The sequence below is a fragment of the Pan paniscus genome, chromosome 16 (assembly GCF_029289425.2).
Source record: "Pan paniscus chromosome 16, NHGRI_mPanPan1-v2.0_pri, whole genome shotgun sequence".
Lineage (NCBI taxonomy): Eukaryota > Metazoa > Chordata > Mammalia > Primates > Hominidae > Pan > Pan paniscus.
Window position 1 is genome coordinate 85,083,717 of NC_073265.2, and position 19,789 is coordinate 85,103,505.

Consider the following 19,789-nt stretch of genomic DNA (forward strand, 5'->3'; position numbering starts at 1 on the left):
AGGCTGAGGCAGGAGAATTGCTTGAACCAAGGAGGCGGAGGTTGCAGTGAGCCGAGATCATGCCCCCGCACTCCAGCCTGTGCGACAGAGTGAGACTCTCTCAAAAAAATAAAATAAAAATCACCACACTTTGAGCCTAATCATGAGGAGTCCAAGTCCGTGTTAAGTTTCCTGCTATTTATAGATCCAGCATCAAGGCGAACATGCACATGGCATTACTGCTGAGAGCCCCTGCTCCTCGGTGAGCTTTGCCCCTCTCTCTAGTGTTCGTTTGAATGCTGCCGGAGTTTGAGTTGGAGTAAAGGGTACAAATGCAAGGACAGAGAGCCACTGATTAGTCATTGAAGCCCCAAATCAATCCCTGGATGGCTCTGAATATGCTAACATATGCCGTTTGTTGTCTCATGGTATTAAGAGAGACCTGGACAAAGAGGGAATTCAGCTCAGTCTGGAGATCTCAGAAGGTTCTTGTCTTTGCAAAACACATTTAAAAATGTGTTCGAGTTAAGTTCCACAACCTAAAATCATGTTCAGTATACATATGCAGCCAGCAAGCACACATGGACTTTCACATGCATTTATTTAAGGCCATGTACATTATTAGCTTACTATTTAGATAAACACATTGTAGTTAATGTGTTTTTTTTTTAAGTGGAAGCATTTTCTGGATCTCTTGAAATTAGCACTTTATCCCTGTGGTTATTGGCAAATAGGATGCAGGCATAAACTTGGGGGGCTGACTTGGAAGAGAGAAAATCTGCTGTTTTTCAGACTGTTATTAAAGGCCCTGGCAAGTTACTCTTCCTCTGCTGCTATACCTCAGTTTCCTCACCTGTATAATGGGGGTGAAACCATTGCTTTCTACCTCTCAAGAGTGTCTTGAAGATTTATGAGACCAGTTTCCTAAAGCGTCGTGAACTTCTTGACAAAAGAGACTGTGAAAAATAAAGCGTCATTTTTCATTTTGTTCTGGGACAGGACCCTTGAGGGGGTCCCTGAAAAAGAACAAATAGAGTCATTCTTACGGGAGACAAGAGAGAAATGTTCTCTTCTGACATCTCAAATTCAGCAGAAAACAAGATTGCTGAAGACCCTGGTGAAGTTTTGTCTTTAAAACACTCTTTGTATGCACTTTCCCCTGTGTTTGACATCCTGGTTTATTATAATATCAACTCTGCAGGTAAGAGAGCACATGCTGTGTGTGTGTGTGTGTGTGTGTGTGTGTGTAAAGGAGAGAGAAGGAGAGAAAGAATTAAGAATTAAAGGGTTTTGTAAGCAAACATGTTTGAGGAAATCCATCTTGGTTTATCTGAATTCCTGTGGAGTACCCATTTATAACAGCTTCTGGTGCTGCCTAGCTGTCTACTTGAAATTCAGAAAAGGTGCTTTGCTTTGGATGGCTTAATTTTTATTCTTCTTTCGGTAGAAGAAATAAAAGTTATATGGACCACCAGGAAAACATCGGTATTAAATATATTTCCATTCATGGTAATAGGCAGCAACTGCATGAAAATAAACATTTTTCTTCCTTTTTGATTCTATGATTATAGGGCACTGATAGCAGGCACTTCAGAAAGTAAATACAGCTTTGCGAAGAAATAGTTTAGCAGGATTTTAAACTCCCTGTTATTCTTATGCTTGCCCCCTCCCCTGAGGAAGTACCCAAAGGCTGCTGTGGGTTTCCTGGGGTCTTCTGTGGTGGACTGGTACATTCTCTTTTTCTCTTTACTTCACTAACTGCTGAACTCTGAAGACTCAATTGTAACTCACCTTTGACCTGAAATGAGAAAAAGAACCATTAAGCCTTCTTTATATTTGACATTACAAGTACTGTAATGCCCCTTGGTTATTATCCAATCATGTAATAGAACCTTCAATGTTTGGTTTTCTTTCTTAATTTAAAGGATCCTAACACTGGACAGCTTGACAGTTCTGAGCCTGGAACTGCCCTGTTTAACAGTAGGGCCGTCTGATCTCCAGCTCCCTCTTCCCATGGATGGCCATCAGTACAGCTGTTAATACACTTTGAACTCTACATGGGGCTTTATAGGTTATTGATAGCAGAGTGCCTGATTCTATCTGCTCGCCGCTCCTCCCCACCCTTCAAGAAAGGAGGTCGCCTGCATAACTCAGTTGGCAGCCTCAGGCAAGGACCCAGCTGCCCTGAGTGGGCCACTTGTCTTTCCTTCTCCCTGGGACATGCCAAATTTGTCATCACTCCGCTGCACTTTCTCCTCCTGCAGCACTAGACTATTGTGAGCATGCCAGGCTGCAGACATCCCGCCCAGTTCTAGAATCATATAATTTAAAGATTAGAATCAACCTCAGGGATCATCTAATGTCTTGCTATTCAAACCATGGTCCTTAGACCTGCAGCACTGGCCTAACCTCGGAGCTCGTTGGAAATGCTGATTCCTAGGACCCTTGCAAACCTAGTAAATTACTGTCTGTTTTTTCTCAAGATCCCCAGGTGATTTATAAGCACATTACAGTTTGAAAAGCACTGACCTAATTTAACATGCCTTCTGATTTCACAATTTTATTGAATTCTTGCCTGTGCAAAGAAATAATCTGGAACTCTAAAAATTCTGGTTTAATTTTTTTGCTGGGAAATATCTTGGGCATCACTTCCTCAGGTGATTATAATGTGCCTCTGGAATTTGGAAACATGGATAGATCTAAAGCAGTGGCTCTCAAAGTCTGGTCCCAGGACCACTAATAATAGTACCCCTTGTTAAAATGCACATTCTTAGGCCACCACCTAGACATAGGAAATCAGAAACTCCAGGATTGAGGCCCAGGAATCTGCGTTTTGACAAGTCCTCCAGGCTATCCTGAAGCCAGTTCCATAACCACAGGTTTAAGGAGTAAGAATGCCCCAACCCTCACCTGAGAAAAATAGCCCTAGACCTGCAATGTCCTGTAGCTATTTTAATAGCCATTCATTTAAATTAAATAAAATTAAAGACTTAGTTCCTTAGGTGAACTGGCCACATTTTGACAACTCAATAGCCACATGCCAACTGGCTGTCTATGGAGCATACAGAGTGGCTAGTGATTACACATGGGAGAATACAGATGTAGAACATCCTCATCATCATAGAAAGTTCCACTGGACAGTACTGATCTAGAATTTGGATTAGAGGAAGACAGACATTAACAACAATAATAACCATAACATAAACAAGAATAGTAAAAATAACAATTCCCAGTTATGGAGTGGTTAGTATGGGTCAGATATTGAACCAAGCCAACAGATGACATGTCTCTTTCCCTTACTGATGTCCAAATTATTATCTAATTGTTGTTTTGGAGTCTATGAAGGATATTGTTGGGGTTGAAGATCAAAAAAGAAGAGCAGAAAGAAGAGAAGCAAGAAAAAGAGTTGCTTTCTCCATCAGTAAAAAGACTTATTTTGAGGCATTGGGTTGGCTTTCAAGTGAGAGAACCATTGATGGAATACAAAGAAAATGTCAAATCAGGATGGAGTTAAACCAGCAAAATATCACTTCTAGAACCTTTTCCTTCTGTCCAAGACTAGAATGTGCTATGGAGCACTAAACCCAAGAGTAATTAGTTAAATTGTCCATTTGGAGATCTCTTGGTTGGACCCTTTTGGAGCTTTGCATCCGGGGTTGAATCTTTCCTCAGTTAATCTCCTATAATAGCTGTATATCCACCTGTGACTAGGAAATACAATTGCTCTCCTTTTGTGCTCAATGTGGTATCACACAAGTCCACCTGCATTAACTCCCCTCCACTTGTCCCTCAGTTCCTTCCGCATGCTTCTGGGTTACTGACTCACCATGCCATGTGACAAGTCCACTCTGCCACCTCCTTTTGTTGCCAAAGCTTTTCCAACTCCTGGCATGCAGGCAGTCAGTTCATGCTCTCTGAGACCTTTGAGAGCTAAACATGCAACCATCAACATGGCAGCCCCTTCTCTCTGCTTCTGACCCCTATGCTCTGCTGATGACCCTTACCATCAAAGTTCCTTGGGCACAATGGCTGTCTTCCCTGGACTCTGGGAGGGCATGCATACCGCTGTCCATAATCCCTCATATCACCTTTGAGACTTGACCAGGCATTTGCAAGCCCCTTACCAAGACCCCGGGGTGAGGGATGAGGATGGAAATGGTGATACCAATCTAGAAGCCGCAGCTGTTATAGAAGTGGTGATCCACTTGGGCTTCTGCTGAGACTCAGCTTTACCAAGCCCCCTGATTTTCATTACTAGTTAGGGAGCTTAATATCTCCTTTGTAGAACTGAGGCTTCTCCACAGATCAAAAGGTTAACTCAAAGGTCTCATCAAAGTAGCCCCTTCCATTATAAACAGTATGTCTGTCAGAAAGGCAAATTCCTGTCTCCCCCTAGAAGGCACAAACCTCTGGAAAGCCCCCAGGGTACAATTTCCCAGCCTCCAAAAATCAAGGTTTGGTCTTGATTACACTGGCATTTTACCTTTTACCTTCCACTCATCCACTTTTCCTTCTCCATTTTATTTTGCCTTTTCACAGTGAGAAGTGAAGAGGAGTACACAGGGGAAGTGTGGGGGCAAGGCAGCTTCCAGGCTCCCAGGAGAAAGTAACGATTGCTCCTACCTGTGAATAGAAGAATACGTGTCAACCCTTCCATCGATTTCTATATGCATTTTATCTTCTGTTCCATGTGCCCATCTCCTGGGCGCTTAGTAACAGACTCATAGAAGTTTCAAGCTGAAAGAAAGAGTTCTTCTAGCTCAGTGGATTTTCAAATGTGCTTTAGTGGCAAAAATCTCCCTTCTAACAAAACTTTACACAGACGCCCAACATATAAAGCAGAATAAAACAATGCTTATCTGTGTAATAAACGCCGTGTACTCTGTTAGGTGTTTTGCATGCATGATCTCATTTGTTCCTCTCTACAGTAGTAAGGGGTTGAAACAAGGAGGGTGGGTGAAGCCCTCCCCCTACTCACTCTCCCCAGGACAGTCTGTTGGGCTCTGTTTAAATCATTGATCTGGCCCAGCCCTCATATCACACATGAGGACTCTAAGGCTAAGAGAGGTTAATCCACTTTTAGAAAGTAAGTGTTTGACAAGCCTAAAACTAAGGCTCAGGCCTTTCAGCTACCCATTCTACCTTCTTTTGGTTGCCCCACAATGCTTTTAATAGAAGTTGTTCAAGTCCTCAGTTAGAAGCTGTCACAAATAAACAGTTCCTTAGCTATGAAACTGGAAGCTCTTGACAAGATCACCCAAAATCATAGCTATGAAACTGGAAAATTCTTGACAAGATCGCCCAAAATCAACTAGCTACATAGTGCTGACTTTCTTTTCTTTCTTTATCCCATAAGATAGGTTGCCATAGAGTCTTTAAGCTTTAGGATTCGAGGAAAATTTGTAGGTGACTGTTCCTGTAACTTGGGGTAATTGTCAATTTTTTTATTTTTATTTTTTTTGAGATGGAGTGTCACTCTGTAACCCAGGCTGGAGTGCAGTGGCATGATCTTGACTCACTGCAACCTCCACCTCCTGGATTCAAGTGATTCTCATGCCTCAGCCTCCAGAGTAGCTGGGACTACAGGCATGCACCACCATACCTGGCTACTTTTTATATTTTTAGTAGAGACGGAGTTTCACCATGTTGCCCAGGCTGGTCTCAAACTCCTGGCCTCAAGCGATCCACCTACCTCAGCCTCCCAAAGTGCTGGGATTACAGGCTTGAGCAAATGCACCTGGCCAATGTCAAAATTTTTGACTGAAAAATTTGCCTTGAGCTACAGACAAACTTTGGGAACCCTGAAAGTCTCATCAAACACTTTCACCTATTTATAAAATGTTAATACTTTCCTTATATACGCTAAATCGTATACTCTATGGAAAACTTTCCATTTGCATTTACTATGTTAAGTGTCTGGCATGCACTATCTAATTTGTTCTTTACTACAACAATATGAGAAGGTAGAATTACTTCCCCCATCTTACTGATGAAATAACAGAGGTTCAAAGAGACGTTCATGGTCAAAGACATGTGGCCAGTAAGTGAGATGGATGTAGATTGTCTGGCTGTTGCTAATTTTGATATGCTGAAAACTGGGATACTCAGCTTCTGAAATGTGATCTGTATGATCCTCATTTAAAGCAGTGGCATAGAATGCCAAAGGGGAGCTTTCCTATTCCCTCCATCTATGCCCATGCCATCAGTTCTGCAGAATCAACCCACTGGTACCTTGGATAGATAGTCTACTTTGCTTCAACAAGGAGCAACAACTTCTGCCGTCTCACTTTTCTATGACCTAGACTTGCAGCTTCGAGTTGGATGAGGAATAGTGAGACTACTCTGTCCTCAGACTGAATGTCAAGCTGAGCCTCTTTGTCATGAAGGATATCATTTCTATGGCCAGGACTGGCTCATTAACAGGTTTAGAAAAAGAAACACCATAGGCATTGGTAGGGAATTATATATAGCCAAAGAATTGGAGAAAGCCACTGGTTATAACAAAGCTTATAGGCAGGTGTTCAACTAATGCATGGCAACAGGTAAGGAAGAGACTCAGTAACTTTAAGAACTCTTTTAGAGCACATTTTTATATATGATTCAAAGTTGTCCCCCCTCTTGATCCCACATCCCTTTGTAGTTTTAACAGTTTTTCTGCTCCCCCTGACTACAAAATACCCAGAAAAAGTAGTCTATGCTCACCGACTACAATTCTTTTCCTCCTAATCTCTAAAGAGAGTTCAAAAACACACTTTAATCAGATTTTCATTATCTACTTCAGCTCTTGTCAAGGTCATCAATGACTTTTACACTGCTAACCCAAACATCAGTTCTCAGTCCTCAACTCTAGCAGATCTCACAGATTGGTCATTCCCACTTTGAGACTCTCTCTTTACTTGGCTTTCAAAACCTCATTCCCTCCTGGTTTTCTTCCTACCTCCTTGGCCACTCTTACATGATGCTCCTTTACTCATTCTGACCAATGTCTTCAGCCTCTAAACCTTAACATGTACTAGGGATCAAATCTCAAAACTTTTCTCTACCTACACTAACTCTAGGTAGTCTCAAGAAATTCACCAATATACTGATATCTCCAAAATGTATATCTCTAGTTTGGAATTGGTATTTATTTTTCATTTCCACCAGAATATGTAATAGAAATTTCAAACTTAACAGAAACCAAACTCCTGGTGCCCACTCTATCCAAACTGTAACCTTCCCCATCTTAAAAAATGGCAGCTCTGTTCTACAAGTTGCTAGGGAAAGAAAAAGGAAGAAACAACCTGACACCCTCTTTAATTCCTCTAATTCTATCATAGACCACAGTCAGCACACTGAGAAAGTCTAAAGGTTCTGTCTTGAAGATAAAGTTGGAATCTGACTAGAGTTGCCCCTTGGTATGTGTGGACGATTGATTCCAGGACCCCTGCAGATACCAAAATCCATGCATACCCAAGTCCTGCAATTGGCCCTGCCGATCCCTGTATTGGATAATTTAGCTTTCTGTATGTGTGGGTTTTGCATCTCATGAAAACTGCCTTTTGTTGAAAAAAAAAATCCATATATAAGCAGACCAAGTGCCCACCTCTCCTGCAGTCATTTCTCAAAGGACTTGATAATTTTTCTTTACTCCACAAACATTCGTGAAATACTTGCTCCTTCTCAGGCATCACAAGTACAGAGATGAAGGGATGTTTTCTCTTCCTTCAGTGCAGGGAGATTGAAGAGACAAGAGAATGGAGAAAAACACTTGGGTTGAAAATCAAACTTTGATGTAGAATGTTTAATGTGATTAAAAAGTTTGCAAACAGTAGTTTTTTTTTATTGTTTGTTTGTTGTTTGTTTGTTTTTGAGATGGAGTTTCACACTTGTTGCCCAGGCTGGAGTGCAATGGCATGATCTCGGCTTACTGCAACCTCTGCCTCCCAGGTACAAGCGATTCTCCTGCCTCAGCCTCCCAGGCAGATGGGATTACAGGCATGTGCCAGCACGCCAGGCTAATATTTGTATTTTCAGTATATACGGGGTTTCACCGTGTTGGCCAGGCTGGTCTCAAACTCCTGACCTCAAGTGATCCGCCCACCTTGTCCTCCCAAATTGCTGGGATTACAGGCATGAGCCATTGTGCCCAGCCTTTTTTTTAAAAAAATATAGTTTAAGCTACCTTTCCTCATTTCAAAAACAGTGAAGTTAGCTTTGTTTGCCTTTTCTCTGTCATGACTTCTGGAGAAAAGAGAAACTGACAACGTGTGCATCTTCAAGTGGAAGAGATTTTTGGTTCAAGGGTGGTATGGACCAAATGTAATAAAACTTCCCTGGCTTGGCCAAAAGATAGACCCAGGAAAATCTATGAGGAAGTATAATGACATCACCAGCACATAAAATAACTCCATGCTTCTGTGACATTCCTCATATTTGTGATCCTAATCTCTCATCAGTTAAGAATGACATGGTTTACCAATAATGCCTTCCACTTCCTCTTATCCAGAACAGGAAATGTCCATTTTTTCACACCAATTATACCCTGAGCTCAAGAACAGCCATAATTGCACAGGTGTTTTTACCTCTTCCTAGGACTGGAAAGGTTGAATATATAGCAAAGTTTTGTATTTCTATCTCTCAGGGTCCTATGGTAACTAGTAGACCAAATCACCCATGAAAGGGAAATGTATACAGTCTGAAATTTGCCCCCTTCCATACACGAATGAAAACAGGTGACAGCTCATCAACACTGGGCACAACCTCTTATGGCTGTGCATTACCCATGCACACTCCTCGGCAGCAGGGATGCTGTGGATTGGTAACACACGTGCTGTGCAAAGGGATCTGCCTGTGGTCTGGAGACGGCCATGAACAGAGCTCTGGAGTCTTAGAGGAAAATTTACAGCATACAAACCAGTGCCCAGATGAGCTCTTACCACATGTGCAAATGCAGAATGAAGGGACACTGGAGTCACATTTTGGTGGCACACACTGCCCTAATCTCTCTACTGTTTACACTGAAGTTTTTTATGCAGGTTTGCATCCTTGATTGATTGATTGATTGATTGATTTCTGAAGATGCTTATGATCTTTAATCCATGGAGAAAGAGAGAGAGAGAGAGAGAGAAACAGGAGAGAAAGAGTGAAACAGAGGGGCTGTCCAGAGACACAGCAGGGGAATTTTTATTGCTTAAAATAGGAAGGTGGTGATTATTTTTATCTTAACTTCACATGGTGCTTGCTTCACCTGGGGCCGTCTTCCCTGAGTGTTTGAGAGAGAGGGCTGGAGGGATTCTGTCCTCCTGGCACTGCTGCCCCACCAGCCGGAGCTTCCTGCTTGCTTTTAACCTGAATGGGTTAACTTCATAAAACGGCAGCTCTTTATTCCAGCCTGAGATTTCCCATCATACTTTAGGACCAGCGAACCATCCCTTCTTTGATGGCACCTTTTGGCTCCACAATAGAAGCCAATTTGTTAGACTTCTTTACAGGTCAGGGGCTGCGTGAAGATGTGGAGGGCGCAGCAGTGGGCACTGGAAAATGAAGTTGTATTCGCTTGGCAAATTATACGTCTGCTGCACTTTATGGGCCCTGATTTCCTTCCCTCTCCTTTCCCCTCACTCTCTCTGCCCCCTCCCCATTCCCTTGGCTTTCCTTTAAACTGAGGAAGCATGTATGTGAGATATCGTCACATATCCAGTTAATGTAGGTTAATAGATTGATTCCAGTGACACGGATCATAATGAACAGTAAATTGTTTTATCTCTTAAGTCTTATTTGGTCAGCCAGGAAAACATATGAGGTAATATGGCTTGGACTAAATGGACCGTATAATAGATCTCCTTCTAAAGAATCAGGACAGGGTGACAGCACCTCTTATGATTAATGAAAATAATAATGGTCCTGAAATTGAAATTTTTCTAATTTTTTTCCCCTTCTCCTCTCTTGACTGCCACCAAAAACTTCAGCCAGGAGATGATTTGTGTACAATAACTGGCTCTGACTTCTTCTTCAGCTAAGAATACACATTTAGGGAAAGGGGAAAGGGACGGAGGGAAGCAAAGGAATGAATTGGTTTATAGAATTCAAAACGTGCCACTCAGAGGGCTAGAAGAGCCTTGGTGCCAATTTCTTTTCCATAGAGTTTTACTGGAAAGCCTTCACATACAGCATGAGAATTTGGGTTAATATCTTTGGCATCAGATATGTTAGAGGTGAGTCAGATTATTCACCTGGATTAAAATCTATTCTGTCTTTAGATGTTTTCTGAAACTACATCTTTACCTCCATTTCTCTTTGGGCAAAAGAGTTTTGTTGTCTTCCATATCTCTATATCAAGGCCTCTGTCTTCTCACTTTCTCAGAGAAAACAAGTGCATTTCTCAATTTCGCATGGAGTGGTACTTTGAAACTCTTTGGGAAGAAAAGGGAAGGAGGGATATTTTGATTGTTTATCAACAGACACAAAGGCATTACCCCTTTTGAAGGAAAAAATGACACGTTATCCTGATATGTTCTGTACCAAGAGACTTGCTCCAGTTGCAGATCATGAGGATCATAATGAAATTTGAGAAGGTTCCTGTTCCTTGGTAAGAGAAAAAATAAGGAGATCCAGTGAAAAGAGTAGGACCTGCAGCTTCCACTTGAATAAGGACCATTACCTTCGAGTCATTTCTTCCACACTGCAGGTCACATATCATTTGGACAGCAGCCTGAGAAATGTGTTCAGGCTGTTTGAGGTGGAAGTGGCATACGATACTGAGGCTACCCATCTTTCTCTCAGACTCTGTTCAAATTCTGTTCAAATTGATTTCCTAAGAATTTGTCTTGCACAATCTTAAGTACTTGCTTGTAGAAATTCTTCATGGCAATACAATCTATTTTATTGGGTTTTGCCAAAGCAAAATAGAAAATCGTGGAATCAGGCAATACCAACAGGTAAAATCTTTCATTGCAAACCTTTGAGGAAATGTTGCTTTGGCAAAACACTTGCTTACCTGTAGAGAATACAAATAAGACAGTGACTTAAATCCTATATAGACAATTATTTAGTGTCTCTTTGAAATCAAGCCTACTTCAAATAACTCCTGAAATTGCTTCATTGAAATTTTTACTTTTCTACCAGTTATCATTGCAAGATGTAAAACTAACGTCTCCATTCATTTATAAATAAAAAAGAACAAAAAATTTAAATGTATCAAAAGAATATGTTTTTAGTATATTTATAGTTCAAAAAAGCAGATTGCAAAATAACATATGACATGATTCTCTTTGTGGTTACAAGCTTATGGTTATCTATCTTTATATATCTATATATAATTCATATCTGTATACTTATATTTAAATGAGATATACATGCTTCTCTTTGTCACATCATGAAAAAATGAATGATCAAACATTTAACTTTCGTCACTTTCTAAGAGATGAAATGTTGGAGGTGGAATGAGAAATTATAAATTTTCTCTGTAATTTTTGGCGTATCACTATAAGCAATTATTACTTTTGAAATAAGGTAGAAAATCATCAGGCTAGGCTTGATGGCTCATGCCTCTAATCCCAGTGCTTTAGGAGGCCAAGGCGGGAGGATCATTTGAGGCCAGGAGTCTGAGACCAGTCTGCATCACATAGGAGGGCTCCGTCTCTACAAAAAAATATATATCTATACACACACACACACATATATACACACATGTATATATACATATATATACACATATATATACACATGTATATATACATATATACACATGTATATATATACATACATATATACACACACATATGTGTATGTGTATATATACATACATATATACACACATATGTGTATATATGTGTATATATACATGTGTATATATACATACATATATACACACATATGTGTATATATGTGTATATATACATGTGTATATATGTATATATGTGTGTATATATATGTGTATATATGTGTGTATATATGTGTATATATGTGTGTATATATATGTATATATATATGTGTGTGTATATATATGTATATATATATGTGTGTGTATATATATATGTATATATATATATGCCAGGCATGGTGGTATACATGACTATAATCCTAACTACTCAGGAGGCTAAGGCAGCAAGATCACTTGAGCCTGGGATTTCCAGGCTGCGGTGAGCTACGATTGCCCCACTATACTCCAGACACAGCGACACCCTGTCAGAAAGAAAAGAAGGAAAGAAAGAAAGAATTGATTTAGAAAAGTGGACAATATTTTTTTAAGAAAAGAGCCTCTTGAACTGTGTTTGAAAAGTGCTTAATTTTTTGAACGCATTTGGTGAATTTTCCTTTCCGGTGTATTTCTTGATATTCAATAAGAGCACACGGTTACAAAATAAATTTGATCTGCCTTTAACAAATGCGCTGACCTGTTATGCATTCCAGTGTGCTGTTTTTATATCTATTATTGCAGTTTATCTGTTTCGTCTGTCTCTATAAATATATTTGGGATATTTATTCCTAATCCATTTTTAACAAAAAAGTATTTTTTAAAATTTTATTATTTTGTAGACAAAATCTCTACTACTTGAAGTTGGAAAAACCTAAATTGCCTGGGAATACAAAGTATATTTAATAGGAAGTGACTCTTGGACCTAAAATAAATGCTATGAATATTTTGTAGATGGTTTGGAGCTGGAACTAATTCATATTCGTCTGAAGTGCTCACTGTTCAGCCTTCATGAAGCCACAATGAGAGCTACCCTATTTGAGAAACCAAGTTGAAGCCTGGAAACTAAAAGGAAGTTCTTAAGTTAAAGGTTGAAATCTTCAAACTAAAATTGTCATATATATTCTTAATTTCAAGTAGAGATGATAGAATTGTTTATGATCCATGATGCTTGATTGCATTAAACAGCTTGGAAACTATCTCATCCCAGAAGTCATTGTACAACGTGGTAGAAAATGTCATTAAGTGCCATAACATCCAAGTAGTTTGTTGGAGAGGCAGAATCTATTCATTTTAGTTCATGCTTCTAGACATCAATATAGCTTCCAAATGATCCCAAATATTGTTTATTCAACTGAAATGTTTCTTTCCTTCATTTTTTGTTATGAAATCAAAACATCCATACTGGTTTTTAATTAAGCTCCTACCTGTTAATGTGTACAAACCTTTCTCACTTGGGCTTTCAATCATTTATATGGTGCATACTGAAAAATCTCAAGGATTGATTTTTGAGAAAGTGATAAAGAGGAATTGATAGATACCTTGGATGTCTATTTGAAATTGATATCTTAAATTTGAAAAACCTCAAGGGATTAAACTTTTGCTGCATCCTTGACATCAAATTTTAAAACATTTAACGACCATTGTCTTTTGTTTTGGCATTCCCTGCGGAGTAGTCCAATATTTATTTTTAACCATCCAAGGTGCATAGGTAGAAAAAACAGGAATGAGATTTTATTTATAATGGCATACATTTGTAAACATCCAGAGGATTTGATTCACTAAATTTGTGTGTGTGTAACAAAGTACAGTTAATCAAGTCCTCTGGACATGTGCCTGTGTGTGTGTGTGTGTGTGTATGCTACTTAAGAGAAAGAGGATAAAATCAATCAATAAAATTATATATATACTAATTATGATTTTGTTAAAAACCAAACACACACATAGAATAGGAATTAGGAAAGACAGTAATCATCCCCAACTGTTAGGATTAAGGATTAGATTTAGGGGTAAGAATTTTTTTCTTTTTAAATACATGTCTGCATCCTATACATTTTTAACACGCTCATATTACTTGCATGACTATGAAAACAATAATAGCTAATCGTCCCTATGTGTCAGGGACTGGTATCAATACCTTACATAAACTAACACTTAATTTTCATAACCACTCTTTGAGATAGTATTATTTTTACCTAGATGTAGAAATTAGGAAGTCTAGTGTCACAGAGGTTGAGTAACTTGCTCAAGGTCAGATAGCGATAGCGGGCACATGCTGGAGCCAGGTACATACTGGTATGTGATGGAGCCAGGATTTGAACCAGCTTGCCTGGGTACAAAGCATGCGCTTTCAGTACACTTTCTAAATAAAATAGGTTGTCCGAACGCATTTTTGTGATTATATAGTCATTTAAATGATATTACCAAGGAAGATAACATTAGCTCCGGCAAACCGAAGTATAAGATAACTAAATCTGAATAAAAACAAACACATTAACATACTTCTGATGTCAAGGTTCAGAGTTGTTTAATTTTATATAATTTAATTTTCTTTATCCTAATTGTAGACTGTGCTGACATGTTTATGATGGGCAATTTTGACCTTCTGGTTTCACGCTCGAAGAGGACATGCTATTAAAGTCTGGGCTCTTGTAGCTGTGTCTCTATGGCATCAAATAAAGTAGTGGTTTTCTGGTTAAAAGATCAGTGTGGATAGACTAAATATTCCAAATGCCCACAGGAAACAATTTCTTACTGCATCCACCGAATTAACTATATAGTTGTTGAATCTTTACTTCAGTTCAAAATGCGCATGGTCATTAAAGAAAACAAATACCTGCTTTACATATGTTTGCTCTTATGAAAAGAGCTTAATTCAAAGAACAAAAGCTCTAGCCATATAAGACAGTAACTGCATGAGCCTATTGGCACCTAGTTTTCTCTTGGCAGATTCCCTTCGAACTCTAAAATTCTAAATTTAAATAAGCCCCCCCCTTCTAAAATATTTATGTATATATAAAAATATATATGTTCCACTATCTGGAATTTTATACACACACAAACGCACACACACACTCCAGTATTTGGAATTCTAAGCAAATAGAATAAGCAGTAGCTGCAAACCATGCTCTCACCTCCTACCTAACCCAAGGTTATGCTCTTGCCTGCTCCTCTGCCCTACCCATGAGGTACCCAGTACCTCCCGTGGTGCCTCCTTCTGAGCCCTAGGAGCTTTAGGGTAATTATCAGGGCACGTTCTTAGACCCAGTCTTCTTCTCTGACTACCTGCCCAGAGGATGCAGAAGACCAGGAAACTCAGCCTGTTCTTTTGTCTTTCTGTTGTCCCACACTGCTCAGTTCTTTCTACCCTTGGCTATTTTGTTCTGACCTCTGCTCTACCTGGTATTATTTCTTCTCTATTTTCTTCCAGATGTTGCCCATTTATACTTCTGTCCCCCTTTTCTTTCTGCTCTTGGAGAAAACAAATAAATTTTATTTTTAAAAAAGCTAGTTACGTTTGATTATCATATGTAATCCTTATCTGTATCTGGGAAAAGGCAAGCTATACATTTTTTAAGTTAAGCTAATCATAATGAAAAATAGCATCGACAACCATTGAAGGTCTTCTTGTAAGTGTACTAAAAGAGCTCTGGAAAATTTCTATAAAACTTTTGTCCTCCTTCTTCTCTAATTCTACAAATTTTCTTTAAATACCAAAAGCACAAATAACTTCACAGATATCTCTTATTACATATGTCTATCGATGTTGCAACAGAATTGCTCAGAATTTCAACCATTTGTAGGTTTTTTTTTTAGCTAGCCTGGGAGCCTATGTGCATTTAAGCATTTTCTAAGGAATTCTCTGTTCTAGATTTCAAAGATGCTAATATATTCTTTTAGCATTCCCTAAATTTTCAACAATAAACTCACAGCTTTGCAGATTCTCATTCTGGTTCTTGGAGAGAATGTATGTCTTTACATACTTGCAGATTCATGTGTGAAACTTCAGATTAGCCTTCGGGAGCCTTGTGTTAATTAAGAAAGGGAAATCAATGGGCCTGTGAATCCACCTTTTCCTGGGGTTGATTAAAATCCAAGAAGAAATTAAGACCAAGCTAAACAGAAAAACTACATGGGTGGGAGAAATATTTACCATGTATACACAACTCTCTCTCAAGCACACATAAAATACATTATTTTTTATTGAAGAAAAAAGATATTAAAAAATCCAGTGACTGATTTTGCTTCTTGAACCAAATCAAATATTTTTCTGTCCGAGCTCTCATAACTGCAGCCTGCAGAGGTCACGGCCTCAACTTTCTCCTTCAGATGGTCTGCGAGTGGAATGTCCTTACCATTAAGGCTCCTTTTGTTTTCCTTGGGAGGGTTTTGCTTACACTGGCAAGCAGCTGAGACGAAGCAAGGTTCTCTAGACTCTGTTTATTAGGTTTTTATCTTCTTATCAGAGTCTTCCTTCTTAAATCATGTCAGCATTTTACCACTCTTCAGGGATTCCTGGTGTTTTATTGTCTATGAACTGCTTGGGGGGTGGTCAGGGAGGGAGCTCGCCTAACAAATATAACATTTATAGAATAGTAGAACCAGAGAGGACGCCGCGCTCACTCATTATTCCCACACTCACCCGACGTTTCCTCTCCCCCTGCCGGTGAGGAGCCCCCGGGAAGCCCCTTGCCAGCTCAGCCCACGCTTATTTGTCAACGAAGTGACATGGCTTCTCTGTGGACAACCTGCTTTTCAGTTATTTTGAGTGGCTCTTTAAGCCCATATGTACTTGCTTAAGCCATTTTCAATCATCCAAAGAGACCATCGGGTGAGTGGGCGATCGCTTTGAACTTGAGAACATTATTGGGTTTCATTCGCAGATGTAATCTGGATGTAGGGGGTCCGTTTCTATACCTGCTTTTCCTACCACATCGGATTCAGACTTTAAAATAGCCTCATGCCAAAGTGTCCAAACTTCGTAGTCTAAGCACAAGATTCGGAGGGAAGGTGAGAAAAATTGCCTAGCTTTAGCTAAGGCAGGGTTTTTATGGGGCAGTGGAGGGAGGTGGCCGGAAACCAGGAAGACAAGAGGAATGCTCACTGCTGGGAAAGTGAGTCATCTCTTTTCCCTTTCATTGCTACCCACATGACTCATCATAGTATTATGTTTTTAACCATAGGCTGATTATGTCTAGTCACATGTGTTTAAAACAAGTTCTAAAAATAAGGTTAATTAGGAAAAAAACACCTTGTCAGAAAAAAAAAATCCACATCTTTTCATTGAGGTCATAAAGTGACTTTATTGTTATTAATATATATTGGTTTCAAAAGTGGTAAAAACCGTAAGACAATGGCAATAAAACAACTCCTAAAGAGGCATGAGGTTCTAAGGCAGTATATTATGCTGATATGCGAATTCTTATAGATATAAATTAATTTTATTTATTAGGTTGGTGCAAAAGTAATTGTGGTTTCTGCCATAAGCTCATATAAGATGAGAGTTTGATCTACAAGGGGAGATTATAGTTATTAAAGAGCATTAAACTGCTTTCTAATGTTCATCTATCCTTTCAAAAAATATTTATTGAGTGCTTACCTGTGTGAGGCATTGTTTATCTTGGAATCCCCAGTCTACAGGGACATGGGAATAACTGCCTGGTGTACACACCGGTCTATGTACTCTTGTCTTAGTGCACTGTCCCGGAGAATACACAATTCTCTTTCTAGTGATGAGTAACTGTTTACTCCTACTCTTTGTTAAGACCTCAGGGTATGTATGTTCAGTATTCCATGGTAAGGAAGTGTGAATTCGATGGAGAATCACGTGGGTTTCTTTTTTATTTTTTTCCCTCTAATGAATCTTGAATGACATTTTTTTTGCTTTAAGAGCATTTTCCCTACTTATTAAAGCAATAAGTTCTTGTGGAAAAGTGCTTAACATAACAGTTTCACGGCCAGCTTTCCCTTCCAGCTGATAACATCGCAGAGAAAGACGAACACAAGACTTGGAGATTTGGGACTAAATGCTAACATGATTTTTTAGATAAAAATGAATAGTAATAAAAGAAGTTTGAAATTTTATCACGAAGACTTAAGTGCATTTTTCAACTGAGTTTCTACTGAGCTTTTTTTCCCCCCTCAATTCTCTAATCGCTGCAACTCAAATTTGAGGGACTTACCGTCTTCACTAATCCATCACTTGAGCTTCATTTTCATGATTTTCTGTGACTTGAGTACTCCACCTATTTAGGTTTCCCCATACTGCCTCAGCATCAACATAATTTCACCTTCATAATTGATTGATTGTACCTTTCACAGAGAAAAATATGAATAAAGGCCTGGATTTTACTAGAATGTAAAAGATAATTGCTAATATAATAAAACACTTGATAGGACTACTGCTCTCATGATGTTTAACCTTCCAAGGCTTTCTAAACTTAGTAAAATTATATTAGTCATCTCCTTGTTGTTACTATTATAATAATTTCTTAAAGATACGATGGTTGACTCAGGGTTATTCATTTTTTCGCCATTCATTCAGCTAGCATTTATTTATTAGCTGCTGTCTTCCAGACTTAGTGTCAGGTATTAAAAGGAAGAAGAACTAAACGTAATACTTATTTTTGTTATGAGCTCCTACTTGAGTTTCTTAAAGTTTGATTAGCATGTAAAGAAATATTTACAATACAGTAGATAGGAGCTATATGGCATCACAATGGGGAGAGCCATGGATATTTCGAAGACCCAGTCAAGTGGAAAGTTAGGTTCCAAAGAAAAAGTAGGAATTTAGGGGAGGAGTTCATATTTCAGGCAGAGAAGTGTTAGGCTTGGGCATAAGGAAAAGAATGTGCAGGAATTGCCCTGGGGAAGGCACAATTTCCCAGTAGCTGGCAGGTATTGGAGGAAGTGATTGAGGGGATATTAAGGGTTAGGATACCGTTTAGTAATGAAGGGCCCCTGTGCCCTGCAAGGAGATTTGTGAGGTTCACCCCATCCCTCTGCATCCACCCCAGTGAAATCAATTTTCAGACTCTATGTGTTCAATTAGCCTTATTAATTACAAACATTTTACTGCTTTTTGAGTTTAGCCAGGCACATGATCATATCCATTTTATCTGTTACTATTTTGTTAAGCCATTGCTTTTTTATCTAGGTTATAAGAATAAGACAGTGAAAACTACCCTTCTATAATACAACCAAGTGCAGCAGTCCCCGTTTATCCACAATTTTGTTTTCCGCAGTTTCACTCACCTGTGGTCAATGGGGGTCTGAAAATAGGACATCACTACCTGTGTGCTTTGGGGCCATTATTAAGTCAAAGAAAGGTTAATTGAACACAAGCACGGCAACAACAGGACAGTCAATCTGATAACAGAGATGGCTACTAAGTGAGTCATGGGCAGAGAGTGCAGACAGCCGGGATCTGCTTCTCCAAGAAATGATTCATGTCCCACGTGCGACGGAGCAAGATGGCCTAAGATTTCATCACACTCCTCAGAATGTGGCACAATTTAGAATTTATGAATTGTTTATTTCTGAAATTGCTCATTTACGTCACAATGCCTATAGCTATGCATCCCTTTATCTCATGACATAGACATTTTATCATTTCACATCATCACAAAGAAAAGGGTGAGTACAGTACAGCAAGATATTTTGAGAATAAGAGAGAGACCACATCCATATACCTTTTATTATGTCATATTATTGTCGTTCTATTTTACTGTTATTGTTGTTAATTTCTTATTGTGCCTAATTTATAAATCACACTTTATTATAGGCATGCATGTATAGGAAAAAATATAGTGTATATAGGGATAGTGTATATATGTAGATAGTATGTAACTATCTATAGTTACAGGCATCCACTGAGAGTCTTGGAATTTATATGTATCTCTATATTATAGATATATAGATATATATAGATATACATATATAGATATATGTATAACTTTATATTAAACAAATATAATATATAACATTATGTATTTATTGTTATGTACATAATATATAATGTTCTATTATGTATTATATACATTATATATAATGTATATAATATAATATATATAACTCATATCACCACAAAATGAAGTGTGTTTAAGGTTTTCCAGCCTATGATAATAGTACTTG